This window comes from Temnothorax longispinosus, chromosome 1 (assembly GCF_030848805.1).
Source record: "Temnothorax longispinosus isolate EJ_2023e chromosome 1, Tlon_JGU_v1, whole genome shotgun sequence".
In the NCBI taxonomy this organism is placed as follows: domain Eukaryota; kingdom Metazoa; phylum Arthropoda; class Insecta; order Hymenoptera; family Formicidae; genus Temnothorax; species Temnothorax longispinosus.
The window spans coordinates 23970551-23984556 of record NC_092358.1 but is presented as its reverse complement, the minus strand read 5'-3'; the positions used below and the strand labels follow the sequence as shown (position 1 = coordinate 23984556).

The 14006-nt window shown below is 40.0% G+C and overlaps 1 protein-coding gene across 1 annotated transcript in view; it reads left to right on the top strand.

The window, feature by feature from the left end:
• The window catches only part of LOC139819805 (lachesin), a 163229-nt gene that overhangs the window by 100606 nt on the left and 48617 nt on the right, over nucleotides 1–14006 (top strand). The window lies entirely within an intron of this gene.

The following is a 14006-nucleotide window of genomic DNA, read 5'->3' as shown; positions in this document are numbered from 1 at the left end:
GTATCGGCATTATTCTATCAATCTTTTCTATAGCGTCTTCTTTGGCGAATTTTGCTAAAATTCATCTTTTATAAATTCACGAAAATATTTTCTTTTTATCTAACCTGTTAAAGCTTATTACGATAATAGTTGAGCATTGATTTGGTTAAAAAAGTTGGTCTTAAAAGGTTTTGTCATATATCATAATAATAGATGCATCTTCGTTTAAAAATCACACGATATTGACACGAAAAAAAAAGAAAGTAGAAAGAAAAGATTTGAAAGGGATCGCATAACCAGATTTTCGGGCAACTAGATTTCTCGCGAGAGTAAAGGTACCTGCCGACAAATAAGTTATAGACTGCTGCAGCTGTGAGGTAGCTTCTAAGTGGCAACTGCGGCATTGCACTACGTCGGTACAATACGCTGCTTGGAGAAAGGGGTTCAACACATACAATTTAATAACATAGAAAGGAAACCGACGACAAAGCGGGCTTTACCGAGTCCCTCACCTCTTTCTCACTCACTCTCTCACTCTCCCTCTCTTTCCCTTGCCTCTAGGCTGCTTCCCGCTGCGCTAAAATAAGCGTACAAGTGAACGAAACCGAGAGAGGGAGAAAGAGATAAAGACAGAGACAGAAAGAGAGACGGCAACGGTAGAAAGGCAGCCAAAGGGGCGTTGAAAGTCACGATCATGTGTGAGTGCGCGCGTCAAGGGGGACGATACAGAGGGAAAGAGAAGAGAAAGAGACGGCGGTGGTTCCCTAGTGAGACATAAAAGTAAGCTCGGGCGAACCGCGACACACCATTACCGTTTCCACCCTTGTACTTGCCTATTGTTACGTTACTGCGTCTCCTAAATACCGGGCACGTGCCTCTCTTCCTCATAGCTCCTCTATGACATGGTTTCCCTCACCAAACGATACTCGTTTTGCTTCCGTTTTCGTATCCGTTGTAGGTCCGTTCATGTATTTGTTGATGCATGTTTCAAAGTGGATCGCTCTTTATGCGTCTCTTTCGCGTCTGCAGGTTTTTGCTCGTATCCGCATAAAGATCATATAGAAACCTGGATCGATTACAGAATGCAAAGATTATCAAGACGTCCATGATACACATTTCAATTTCTTAACTCGTTCCTGAAGACAAGTATAAGAAGAAAATAAAACACGCGCATTACGTGATACTCAATGAAGAAAGGACGATTACAATCCCGTGCCGTATTGCGCTACCTTTGAAAGCTTCGCGATATTTAATTATTAATTATCCGTAAAGTAAAATTGCATCCGCCTTTTACGTCGACTACAAAGAGATAGTGTAGAGTGATGAGAGCGGAAGTTTGTCGGAGCTTATGCAAAACATAATCTTCGTATTCTTAAGACGGCTCCCTCGAGTTTTCACGTAAGATCTAAGCCAATCCGGAGCTGCACACGAGAGATCTTGCGGGAACAGACGGGAAAACGGAATGATGATTATTCATATAATTAAACTAAAACTAATTAATTCAGCAGCGTCAGAAAGAGATACGTCGTAATTATGATTCGGTTGAGATGTTGCTCGAGAGAGCGATGAAGAAAGAGGCAGATGTATTTGCCGCGGTTCACAACGCGGATATGCTACGGATTATCCTTTTAAGTGTCCTTTAATTCTATTTGCGACCATGTAACCGGCAAAGCCTTTTGTCAATGAGCATTACCTTGGGCTCTTTTGAAGTCAAATTACGATCAAGTAATGCAATAGTTTTGTCCACGATTGTGTCTAACTCATCGTCGTCGATGAGAAATTATGTAAGAAATTGGCAGAAACCGCTGTTCCATTACAATACATACACTTTGCAAATGTTCGCTTCCAGACCCGTTGTATTTTTTGCAAAACGTTAGTCGTAATGACACTGTAAATAAATTTATATAAATTAAATACTGGAACTCTGACGCAATTAGGATGTTGTAGAATGTTAAAAACAAAAGTTTTGTAAGATTACCTTTTTTATTGATGCCAAAAGTTTTATAAACAGTCAGGAGAAGAGAGAGTAACAGTCAATTTGCATCATTAATACAGTGATCACGTTGTTTACTGCAGAATACTTGCATATGAGAATGATTAATATCTCATTACGCTTTTGCTTTTAAATAGATTTGTTCAAACAGTCGGCGTCGAAGATTAGTAGCTAATATTTGCAGGATCTGAAAATATGCTGTAAAATGTCACACATACATAGTATTTATTGTGAGATATAATGTATAGTTTCCATCGAGCGATACACAGTTTTGTCCAATTTCTCGTTTCAATCGTTCTCATTCATTCAAAAGAAACACTTTTAATATTGGCTCTTTCACTGATCCGTGGCCATTTCATATTATAACTTGTTTGCGTATCACGGCAGAATATTCCAATGGTCAATATCAGCACGAATTTCAATAGTAACGAGGAATCGATCGCGTATATGCGAGGTTAATATTTTGCAAAGTGAATTTTTACGTTTCACTTGCAATATGAAATTATCTTCTTTTTAAAAAATAGGTGTATAGTTCTTTTTTCATTTTGTAATCAATATACAAGATATTACTGAGAGATGTAAATTCCAATAGGACTGTTTTAGTGTGAGAATATTTCAAACGGCACATATACATACATGTGTATTACGATTTATATGCTAGTATGTAGAAATCGATAGCGCCTTCGCGATGATTACTAGACGATGCCGTGGTGACACATTTTTAGATGGGATGAACGCAAGTGCTGCAGCTGGGAGGTCGGCGGTAACACTTGGCGCGTTTTTACGTGTTCAAGCGGAGATTAATTAAATGGTCAGACAGATTACAACCATCTACCAGCGATCCTTGGTCTGATGACATTACAAGTTTACGGTCTGAAAAACTGTTGTATACGCTTTTCATCTCACCCCGCCTGATGTTGCCGCTGTTTCATCCCTCGTAACTTCGTGCGTCGGCAACGTGACGTACACAACGTGACAATATTTTAATATGATAATTATAAAGCTATCGTTAAACATATTGTCGCCACGTCTGCAAACGTCTCGCGAAATATTTTCACCCTCGAATACGTGAAACGCCAATGCGATCGCAGTATATCGCATTTGTTTGCCGGCGAATGTAATTTCAGCAAACACAATTGAACTCCCTTGTTGCATCCATTAATACAGTTAACAGAAAAGCAAACATTGTATCGTTGGTACCATTATTAATATTCTGCAAGTATTGATATTTGAGGACATATATGTGCTTATATTTAGATATTTTATCCACGCGCATTATACTTGTAAACTTGCAAAATTATGACACGTTCGCAAATATACCGCGTATGTACCGTCGACGTATTTGATTTTTATACCAACAATAACTCTAATTAAAAAATTTTGACTTTTTAATCTTCGCATTTTTACCGTTCACTGGGAAAATATTTCGTGTCGTGCAGTTTTTCAGCATTTCTGACGATTTTAACTAATCCTTTATGACAAATATTATAGTAACGCGGAATGCTTACTTTTACGTATGTTCTTTAATTTTTGAGTATGCGAAACGATATGCGTGGTCTCGTCAAAGATTATTATTTCCGGCAAAACAACGTCCTACTAAAGAATATAATTTTCGTTTCTCATTAGTTAGCGCGAATTTAGGATGATAAAGTCACCATTTCCGACTCGGACAGACGGACTTGTTGATGAAGGGGAGAAAGCTGAAATTACGTGTAGCGCGTTCTGCATAAATTTCCATTAAGAAACGCGAGTGTGTAAACTAGAATTTTTGAATAAAGTTCCAGAAACGTTCAACCTTTGATTTTTTTTAAAATTTGGTCACAACGTACCAAATAACTCTAATTGAGTTCGCTTGTGTGCCAAAGAATTTTCAGCGCAAACGCAATTAAATCGAGATAATGTTTTAAAAACTTAATTTTCGGTTATATTTAGCTTTACGTTTATTTTCATTCAAATTATTTAATTTTTTGAGTTTACTAATTAGAGATGCAAAGCGCAACTATGCAGTATTCACTTTTATTGTACACAGCGTAACTTTTTTAATATGTGAAACGTGCTTCAGAAATGGATTCAGCATTGCAATAACAACAGTTCGTGCAAACAAATAATCTATTTTGCTGTGTTCCCGAATTGTTACCGTTACATATAGATATTATATATAATATTATATATATGACATATATATTTATGATATATATTTTTATTAATATTTATGCTTTTGTATATTTATATACATTCCTTACGAAAAAAGACAATTGTCGTTTATCACAATACATTTCGTTCGCGAAGCTATATCAGCGCGATAAATGGCCCGATCTATTTGCAATAAACGGGACGCGATAAACTATTCACACGCAAGTACACGTAGTACAGAAGCACAGGTGCAATCCGTCACGGGTCGTGCTAATTTTATTTATTGTTCTTACCGTCGGCGTCGCCGAAGATGCCCCCCGTCAGACGGCGAAAGACGAAATGAGGTTGCAGGTCACGGAAAGAATCGTTTTAATTTATTCGAACGTGTCCGCCGTTCGTGTAGGTGAGTATAGGTATCGCATTTGCAGAGAATGTATATAACGGCGAAACATTGCAGAGAATGCGGCACGGGGGACGGGGGGGGGTTATATCGAGGTGGTAAAAGGGGGTAGCGGAGGTGGTGGCGGCGGCGACGACGCCGCCGCCGCCGCCGTCGTCGTCGTCGCCGTAGTCACGTATAAGCAGTGACTCAGGCTCGCGATCCTTCTCTCTCTTTTACCTTCCTCTCCTTGTCCCTCGGGTTCCGGCGCTAACATCCCTGCGTTTCCCTCCCTTGCCTCCAGTAGCAATCTGTTATTAAAATCAGCAACGAGAAAAATCCGTGCCGTATCTCCGCGGGACGCACCGGAGCGGAGCGCGCGCAACGACAGACGTGTTACGGCAAAAATTAAGCCACCTGCAAACTCGGAAACGGAATTACGTCAAGGTGGCCGTCGCTATTGCCGCTGTTAAAAATCTTGATGGGAAATAGGGGCGCGCCCCACTGCTAAACCAGGGGACAATTGCTGGTAATTGTTACGTACAATCGCGAAAAACTTTGTTCGTTTTTTTTTTTTCGTTCTACGCGCGCGTCAGATTTCTTTATCTTTTTCTCATCGTAATCTAAGTGAATATGTTTTTTAAAAAAAAGTATGTATTACACTAATGAGAAGGGAGGGTGAAAATTAAAACAAGTTTTACTTGGAAGATAAATTTGTTGTACAAAAAGTAGCGGCAAATTGATGCAAATACGATCATTAACTCCGCGTCTCTTTGTCGCATTACGTTACGCTCTTCTAACCCGAATAGTAGAGAGACTAGATGAAGATACTGTTTGTTTCGATTACGTGCAAGAGATGAATGTACGCTCGCAAATAACTAAATGTTGGTTTTAGAAAATTGTCTTTCGAAATGTGTTTTTATCGCTCTTTCGCACTCTTCACTAAACGATTTTTAACGAGACATCCAGTATAGGGAAAAGAGTTTATTCAGAAAATTTGTTAAATATTTACGATTCTCTTCACGCAAAAAAGAAAGCACAACTTCTGTAGTGTTACAGTGGCAATTATAGAATTATTTATGCATGGCATGAAACTATTAACGAGCGCGGTATCTCCGATGAAACAAGATTTAATTTCTACGATACGAGGAGTATTGATCTACATCGACGAACGGTATGGACAGTGTTTTTATTTGTCCCCTTTTTTTCCGAAAAAAAGTCGGACATTTTGATTTAAACGATGCTACCCCGCAACATCCATTCTGATCGGAACGATCGTGCTTATCGTGTTTGCCGATTGTAATTTAATTGTCCGACGCCCGAGGAAATTGGAATTCTGCTTGGAGCGTACGCCACGTGGGCGCCGATATTACAGATCGGCATTTGAATCCATTGATTTCGGTTTATCCGAGTAAAGCCCGGAAATCATCCGCTTTTCCGACCGACGAAAATGCGATTTCATAACCCTCGCGAATCTATCGATAAATTTAAAATTAATTGTTACTTTGCAACAGATCGTCATTTCTATCATTTCTGCTTTTTAGTTTCGCGTCTCAGTCAGCTCAATATAGGTACACCGTATATAAATACAATGTTAGATAATTACCATACATACGCGTGTTTTTTCTTTCTCTCTCTCTCTCTCTCTCTCTCTCTCTCTCTCTCTCTCCCTCTCCCTCTCTGTCTCTCTTTCTTTCTCAAAATATTAATTATTATCAAATTAGATATCAAGATTATTTTTCTAAACGCTACATTCTGAAGTAATATATCAAGCGGCTATCTTTGCGAAAATAAAGTGACGTCGAACGATATTTGCCTTCGATATTTCTGCCGCTAAATCAAATCGCGTTTATCGGGTACGGCGTGAAACGTTTCGAAAATCTTCAGCAGGTGCAAGTATTAACAGATGCAAGTAATGACAATCGGATTTTCTGATAATATTGATCTTATCGGGGAAGGGGGATGGGAAGGGATGTTCTCAGGTCTCTGTCAAGCAAGTCGACCGGTACGTAGCGGCGGTGGAAAGAAAGATTGCCACTAAAACGAGAGGGGTTTGCGCGCGTCTATTGCGAGGTAAGGCCTTATCGGCTACGCGAGCTGGCATTTATTTAAATTTAAAACTGGGGAATCGATCTCAAGCGGCCCCTTCCCCGGTTTCCCTCGATTTGGCCGTCTTCTCTCTCTTCCTTCCTCCTCTTCCCTCTCTCTCTCATTCTGACTTTTCGCTTCTTTCCTTCTTTGTTGCCAAACGACCCTACCTCGTGGCTTTCTCGCACCTCTAATTCCCGCCTCTTGTCGATCGTCTCTGCGCCCGGCACGTCCCTCGAAAAACTCATTAATGTGTCTCGGTGGCCTATTCCCTCTTTCTCCCTTTTCCTCTTTCTCTCCACTGATGCCCCCGTGTGCGCGAACGATGCGAAAAGGCACAGCATGGGAAATCCGCCGCCACGACGACGTGACGGAGCGCCGAGTGTCTTGAGAGAGAAGTATTGAAAATCAAGCTACGAAATTAATCCGCGCGAATAAAAGCGCATTGTAATTTTTAGAACGCGTTTGTATAAAAATATGATGAAAAATGGAAAGCTCTTCGTTGAAAAAGAACTTCTATTTTCACTTGTTTCAACGCGAGATTGGACCGTAATTTTAGAGATTTACCTTCAAATACATTTCAATTTCTCTATTTTTACCTTTTCCTGTTCCTCTTTTTGCAATGCTTAAATATAATAAACGGAATATGTTAAAAATAATGTCACATGAGGCCCAGTAAGCGTAAAAAAATGGACAAAAGATTTCCCTTTGAGTCAATCTGATTTCACGAATATATCCGTGAGTTACTCGGAATAGACGTTCTGAGTGAATTACGTTTTTACATTATAAAGGAGATAAACGCATTTCATGCGAATGAAGTGATGATTTTCGTTGGAAAGTGAAATAGTTTTCCTTCCACCATAATTAGCTCGTTTTTAATCATTTTTAAAGCTTTAGTGCTAGATGCCTTTTGGTAACTAAGCCACGGGTTAAAGTTAAGTTACGCGCTGTATTAGGCATTTGAGTTGGTATAAAGTTAGATTACAGATCTTCTCTCGCGCGGGCGATAAATAAAATATTTCAACCCTCGAAACTCACTCACTACGCGCGGAACACTAAAGCTGCCAGACGAAGCCGCCGCTGTTTACCCTCGCAGCATATCAAAGCGCTCGGTGACATACATAGAAAGAGACGCGAATCCTATAGCCACATGCTTTCAAGGAACAAAGAGGCGTCTTCGTAGCTGAGAAAAAGACGCATACATATACATTGACACACCCCAATGTATACGTATATGTACAGCGGGTGAAGAGCGATCGGAGTTAAAACTCCGGCTGTAATTTAATTCGTTTCTTTTTTATTTTCAATAACTTCGGAGAAAATTAATCTTGAAGTTGAAGTCGAGGAGATCAAATTTAGATTTATTTCTCCACGCTTTCCTCAACGAAGAGGATCAAAGAGATCACGCGGTGGCATGGTGCGCCTTGCAATTTTTATTTTTACAGTTCTCACGTTTTCTTATCTATTTTTTTCACGTTGCCTCAATAAACCACGTGCTGTACTTCCGACGCAAACCGCAACCAAGTATCTTTACGGAGTTACGCAGGAACGAGCACGTTTGTTCCGATCATTTCTGGTTCGCCGAACACAGCGAGACGATCGAACGATAAACGTAGGAATGATTTTGGGCGCATCTAGATAGGTGTTACGCGACTCGACGACTAACACCCGTTTACATTTGGCGAGTACTCGGGTGGTGCAGTCTCGCGCCTACGGAAGATTCATAAGTGAGTAGCACGCAACATGATAAAATAGCAGGGTGTAGGCGGACGTCGCACCATATTCAACGTCATTTCGCCTTGCTCACGAAATATGTTTACACGGGGCCACCTTTGAAGAATTACTTTTATGAAGAAATAACGCAAAATGTGTCCAGGTACTTGTGCATTTTCGAGTGCGTTGAAAATTTGTGCGACTCTGTCGTAATCTGACTGATATAGAAAGCATTACAAACGAGATTTCAACTATTCTAATTATTATGACAACAAGACTTTTCATGACATGATATTTCTTTTTATATAATAACTTAAAATATAGACATGATGTCAATATTTGGAAGTAATGGATAGAGATTAGATTATTGGGAAAAAAAGCTGTTGTGACAGAACAATTTTTGTGTCGCATACGACAAATTAATTTTAATCAAACTGGCGTATTAATTATATTGGCGTACTTAAAAGTTACAGTTCAAGTTTTAATGTTATCGGAAAACGAGTTGTTTCCGGTCTTTATGGTTTTTGCAATACGTGACGGTGAAGTGCGCATAGTGATGCACAGGGTAGTTAAGCTCGAAAGCTCGAGGTTGAAAAGCCTCGAGAGCTCGAAACAGTGTTTTTGATCTCCGCACGTCGAGCAGCTTCGTTGAAAAGGCATGTGGATCCTTTATGTGATTCGTGTCTTCGTACATAGTCACACACAAAACATTGAATGAAATCAGTCTTGAGTGAAATCCTTTTTTTTTACCGTTCAAACTGAGGAGTGTCTTATTAAATCGAATATCTTTATTACGCCGTATAAAAATTTTCTTTATCACTTTCAATAATCAAATATTCTGTGTAATATAAAATCAAGTGTTGGATTTTTTAATAAAGTAGGTATCTACATGGTATTCAGGGATATTATTGAAGTGAACAATTTCTGCGTTCTCCACAAAAGTAATTGCGATTACGTAATGCCTTTTATATGCTCTCCCACTGTATACTAATGCACAGCCGTGTCACTTTCCAGTGTTTGAGCTTCAAAGCCCGTAGCATAAAGACGGCGAACTGGGCAGAGTCCGGTTTTTGATCTCGATCTAGCGCGATTTCCTCGTTCGGAAATGCGCGCGAACAGTGCATACCGTCGCGAATAATTTTTCCTAGAGCTGCACATTCGAGAGAGAGAGAGAGAGAGAGAGAGAGAGAGAGAGAGAGAGAGAGAGAGAGAGAGAGAGCGGGATAGCCGTGGATATTCTTCAAGGGGGGAACCGAGACGCAGCGATACCCAGTGCCCGGTGATGTAGCTTTTGTTTGCCCTTTTTAAATGCGGTCGCACTGCACCGCATCGAGGCGACGCGACGTGAGGCGCGACGACGCGTATGAATTCCGAGGGGCGTTGAATTTTTATGAGCTTGCATACCGCGAATTAGCCCACGTTTCGTCTACCTTATACACGGATCCGCGCACACACATATACGTGTCGCTGCTATGACTTTTCGCAACACGCTGATGCGGAATCGACGCGCGTTGATAAGATCGTTCGTACTCTCATCGGAAACAGATAATTTAATTCCGCAATTAACGATCTTTACATTATTATTTCGCGCGGAAGAAGTCCTCTCGTCCCGTCGATATTTCTATTTTCGAAAGACGACAACGTGTACTTTACAGCAATTCCTAAGTTGCACATACAAACCGAGGGATATTTTCCGGCTTGCGGAAAATACCGTTAACGCGATAAAACTATAAAATCTCATGGATTCACGCCTCCGGTCGCCAATATCTTCTCATTTCAGTCCTCCGAACGGGCTACATTTCACTTCGCACTCGGCGCGAATGGAAAGTGCTGCAACTCCCTAGTTAGACGTCAGCTTTCTCACGTTAGAATAAGTATAAGAGAAAGATAGATACAAAAACATAACAGGCATGCATTAATGGGGTCTCTGATGCTTTTGCCCTGAACGCAAACGACAGCGTATCGTAGCACTTCTTCTCGAGATGTGGTCGAGAAATAGCGCTAGATTTCGAGACCGTATATAGCTGTGCGCGCTATGTACACCATGCACCGTGTACTTTCGCGTAGTTAAAGACGGCAACTAGATTACTGAAGCGCAATTTAATTATCTCGCGGCTTTTGTGAATTACTTCACACTACTTAGCGCAGTCAAAATTATTACCTTTACACTAACGAACGTATATGTAGATAATACGAATCTAAATTATACATGATAACGTAAAAATGCCAAGAGATATCGTGATTTCTATAATCATAATTTCTATGCCTTGATTCACAGTTTGAAATTTGTTTCTTGCGAAAAAGAGCACTTCTCTCTAATTACATATCATATAAAGTCTAAAAAAGATTCATTTTTATTAAAAATCAGAATTCAACTGCACAGCTGTATCATATTGAATTTTATGAGGAAATAAATTAAGCGTCGAGCACTGATTAAATAAGAAGGAGGAGGAATATATTTTAGTTTTTGATATTTTCAAAATCTCCGAAATTTTCTCTCCAATCTCCAGGCACGGCGATACACCTGGTGCGGAGGTATCCGAAAGCGCAGGTGGCGTAATCAAAATTATGTAGAAAAATGTAAAGCACGGCGAGAGAGAAGTACACGGTGAATTTGCGCGTTGCGTCGTGCGTCGAGCTACCTTCCTCCTCATTCCTCATCGGGCAAGCCCGCGCGTCTCTACGGTCTCTCATCGCATGACTCTCATTCTCTCCGTCTGATGCCCGGCGTTACGAGGGAGGGTGAGCAGTTGCATGTCGCGTAGCCAGTATGCAACGGCACATGGAGTAGACGTACGGCTTGACGTATTGCCGAGTAGTGTATTGTAACCGTGCCGTTACACCGGGACCAGGGCTCACCCATAATAATCATGTCATAACGCAATCCGCTCTCATACGTGTGTATAATTGTTATAACGATCTTTATCAGCCTTTGACCCTGCTAGTTGAATATGGCAGAGACGCGCGCCGAGAATGAGAGAGACAGAGAGAGAGAGAGAGAGAGAGAGAGAGAGAGATAACATATTAATCTCCTTACACATTAATTTTACGATCCTCTTCTGTACATAAATGTTTTAAGAGCAAGAATTATGTCCACACCCTGTAAAGTCTACTTTAATTTTAGTCTATCTTATAAATCTATCTGAAGATATGAAATTGTACGTGCATGCGTTGGTTAAATTCTAAATTTGCTCCATTTATTATTCGGCGAGTAACGAATAAATTTTTCCAGCTAACAATATATACGCGTATATACGCCATGCAATCGCAATTATACGAAACATTTAAAGTCACAAGAGTGATAATATTTATTCTTGTTCTGTCGGCAAACGACTGCGGGTAATGTCGCGCATTGGACGCGCGCGATTTTTGCACGGACAAGTCAAACGTTTTATATCGTTTTACGATTTTATGGACAAATTATAACGTACTGCAATTGCGTATAAAGTGGATGCGCGACGTGACATATCGCCGGGGAGTGTATTGCGCGGGCATGTTATACTGTATTGCTGGCAGGGCGGGCTACAATAATCATGTCATAACGCAATCCGCGCGTGCTTTCCGCGGGTACCCGAGGCTTGTAATTATCGCGCCACACGAGGACTCGTTATAGCCTTTAACGCGGCATACATCGACTCCCGATGCACACACGCTAAAGTGGCTTGTACAATTGCGTACACGAGCTCGCGTCCTCCATGGACGCGATGTCAACGACAGAAGCGGCGCTTTCAAAGTACGGCGCGCCAGGTTACATTGAAGTTTAATTATACGTCTCACATTATAATCCGATATTACGTGATAAGAGCCATTATGACTTAAGCCCCGGCTATACTTTCCAGCGTGGCCTAATGGCCTTTCGGAGCTTAATGATTTATTAACTTTCGATTTATTAATTCGCAACGCGATGTATATCTACAAATTGCACAATAGCTAAACGCACTCCGCCCCCTCCTCTGTTTCTTATCTATTGAATGCCGAATTCATCGGTTATATCTCCGGACGGATTTCATTCTATCAAAACGGTTTTTCTTTCATTTCTCTTCTCTCGTCTTTTTTTTGTCATTTCTGTCTGTCTCGGCGTCATAAATCACGAAATGCTCTTGGCTAATCGCCGTAGCTCCTTCAACAGGGCCCCATCATCCATTTTCTTTGGCTTAAGACGGACGCAACGCTGCCCGCGCCACGTTTATCCGATAATTGTAATGTCAAGCGTCTCTCGATTCATTCGTCCTCGTCGAGAGTGAAGCGGCTGCGATGTCCCTCCGGCGCGCCCGATACGTGCCTCGACTACTCGAGCAGTCATTGTCCACTCGGGCAAACTACATTTCTTACGCGTTGTCGCAACGAGACTGCGAATACTCCGCCGAAGACGCGTTTACAGCGTCAGAGTCCGTGTGAAATTCGATGAAGATCCGTCACGCCGAGATTTTTCAGCGCGTCCCTTAATGAAGATATACTTACTAACCTTTTTCATCCATGTCTCGATTGAATGTTTTGAAAAGTAATTTGAAATTAATTAGGATAATTGTGTCATGAGAATAAATGCATTATCAAAATGTTTTCCGATATTTTTTATCAATCGTACAATGGCATTCTCTATCTCAATTTCATGATAAAAATTAACATAGGGATCACAAACGTTGTTACTCAATTATTTTTATGTATATATGGAATAAAGAGTTAACATACCATGAAAAATTGAGAAAAAATGCGGAATTAAAAACAATTGCATCATAAAAAGTTACGATGCGGAGTTAAAAATATTCTTTTACAAATTAACCAGATTACTAATGATCAATCGATTAATTCTTGAGTGACGTGATTTCTATAATTAGAACAATTTATAATTGACGCATACAAAGTGTAGTCCACTACTTCAATTAATATAAAAGTCATTAAATAAGAGTTGTTAAACGTACACGTGTAAGAGAACGTTACTTTCAGTTTATTACTCTTGTATTAATATTTGATGTATCCCTGAACAACTTTTGTAGTAACATTTATTTATAAGAAATTTTAAAAGTTTTTTAAAAGCTTTTTAAAAATTTATAAAAATTTTTAGAGTATTTTCAACCACGCGAATGTTTAATACTTAAGCGGACTTCAACAATCGTCCTACCATCTTTATATTTAAAACTTGCTACACAACTTTACAATCGCGTAAAAAAAAAAATTATGAAGTTACAACTTATTCAATTATGTTATTTTAAATTATAATGACTGCTCTTTTAATTATTTCTTTATACTTTTTAATGACTCAGTCATAATTTACTCTTTGAAATATTGGAATAGTAAAATCGACATCGATATCGTTTCATCGATCGTATATTCGTGAAATAATCCGATATTCAAGGAATCGCGCAATTTTATAATTTTGATGTCGCGTATTTTTATGATTCATTCGTCTGTGTCTGACCCAAGATAACGAACGCTCCTGCGAGACAGGTTACGTGCTTGGACTGCAAAAGTTACCCCTCGATTTCGTCATTCCACGACTTTTAACACTGCCGTCGATTTTGCACGCCACACGTTGGTCGACACGGTGATTTTCACCGTGACGATCAAAGACACTTCCGTGGCCATTTACCTATCGTCAACCTTCAAAGAGCTTAAAGTTTGTTTTATCAACCATTTTCGTCTTATCAAGAAGTATTTTGTTATATGAAAATAATTGCTTTGCAGGACGAGAAGACGAGAGAAGAGAAATGAAAACTTGGTTTA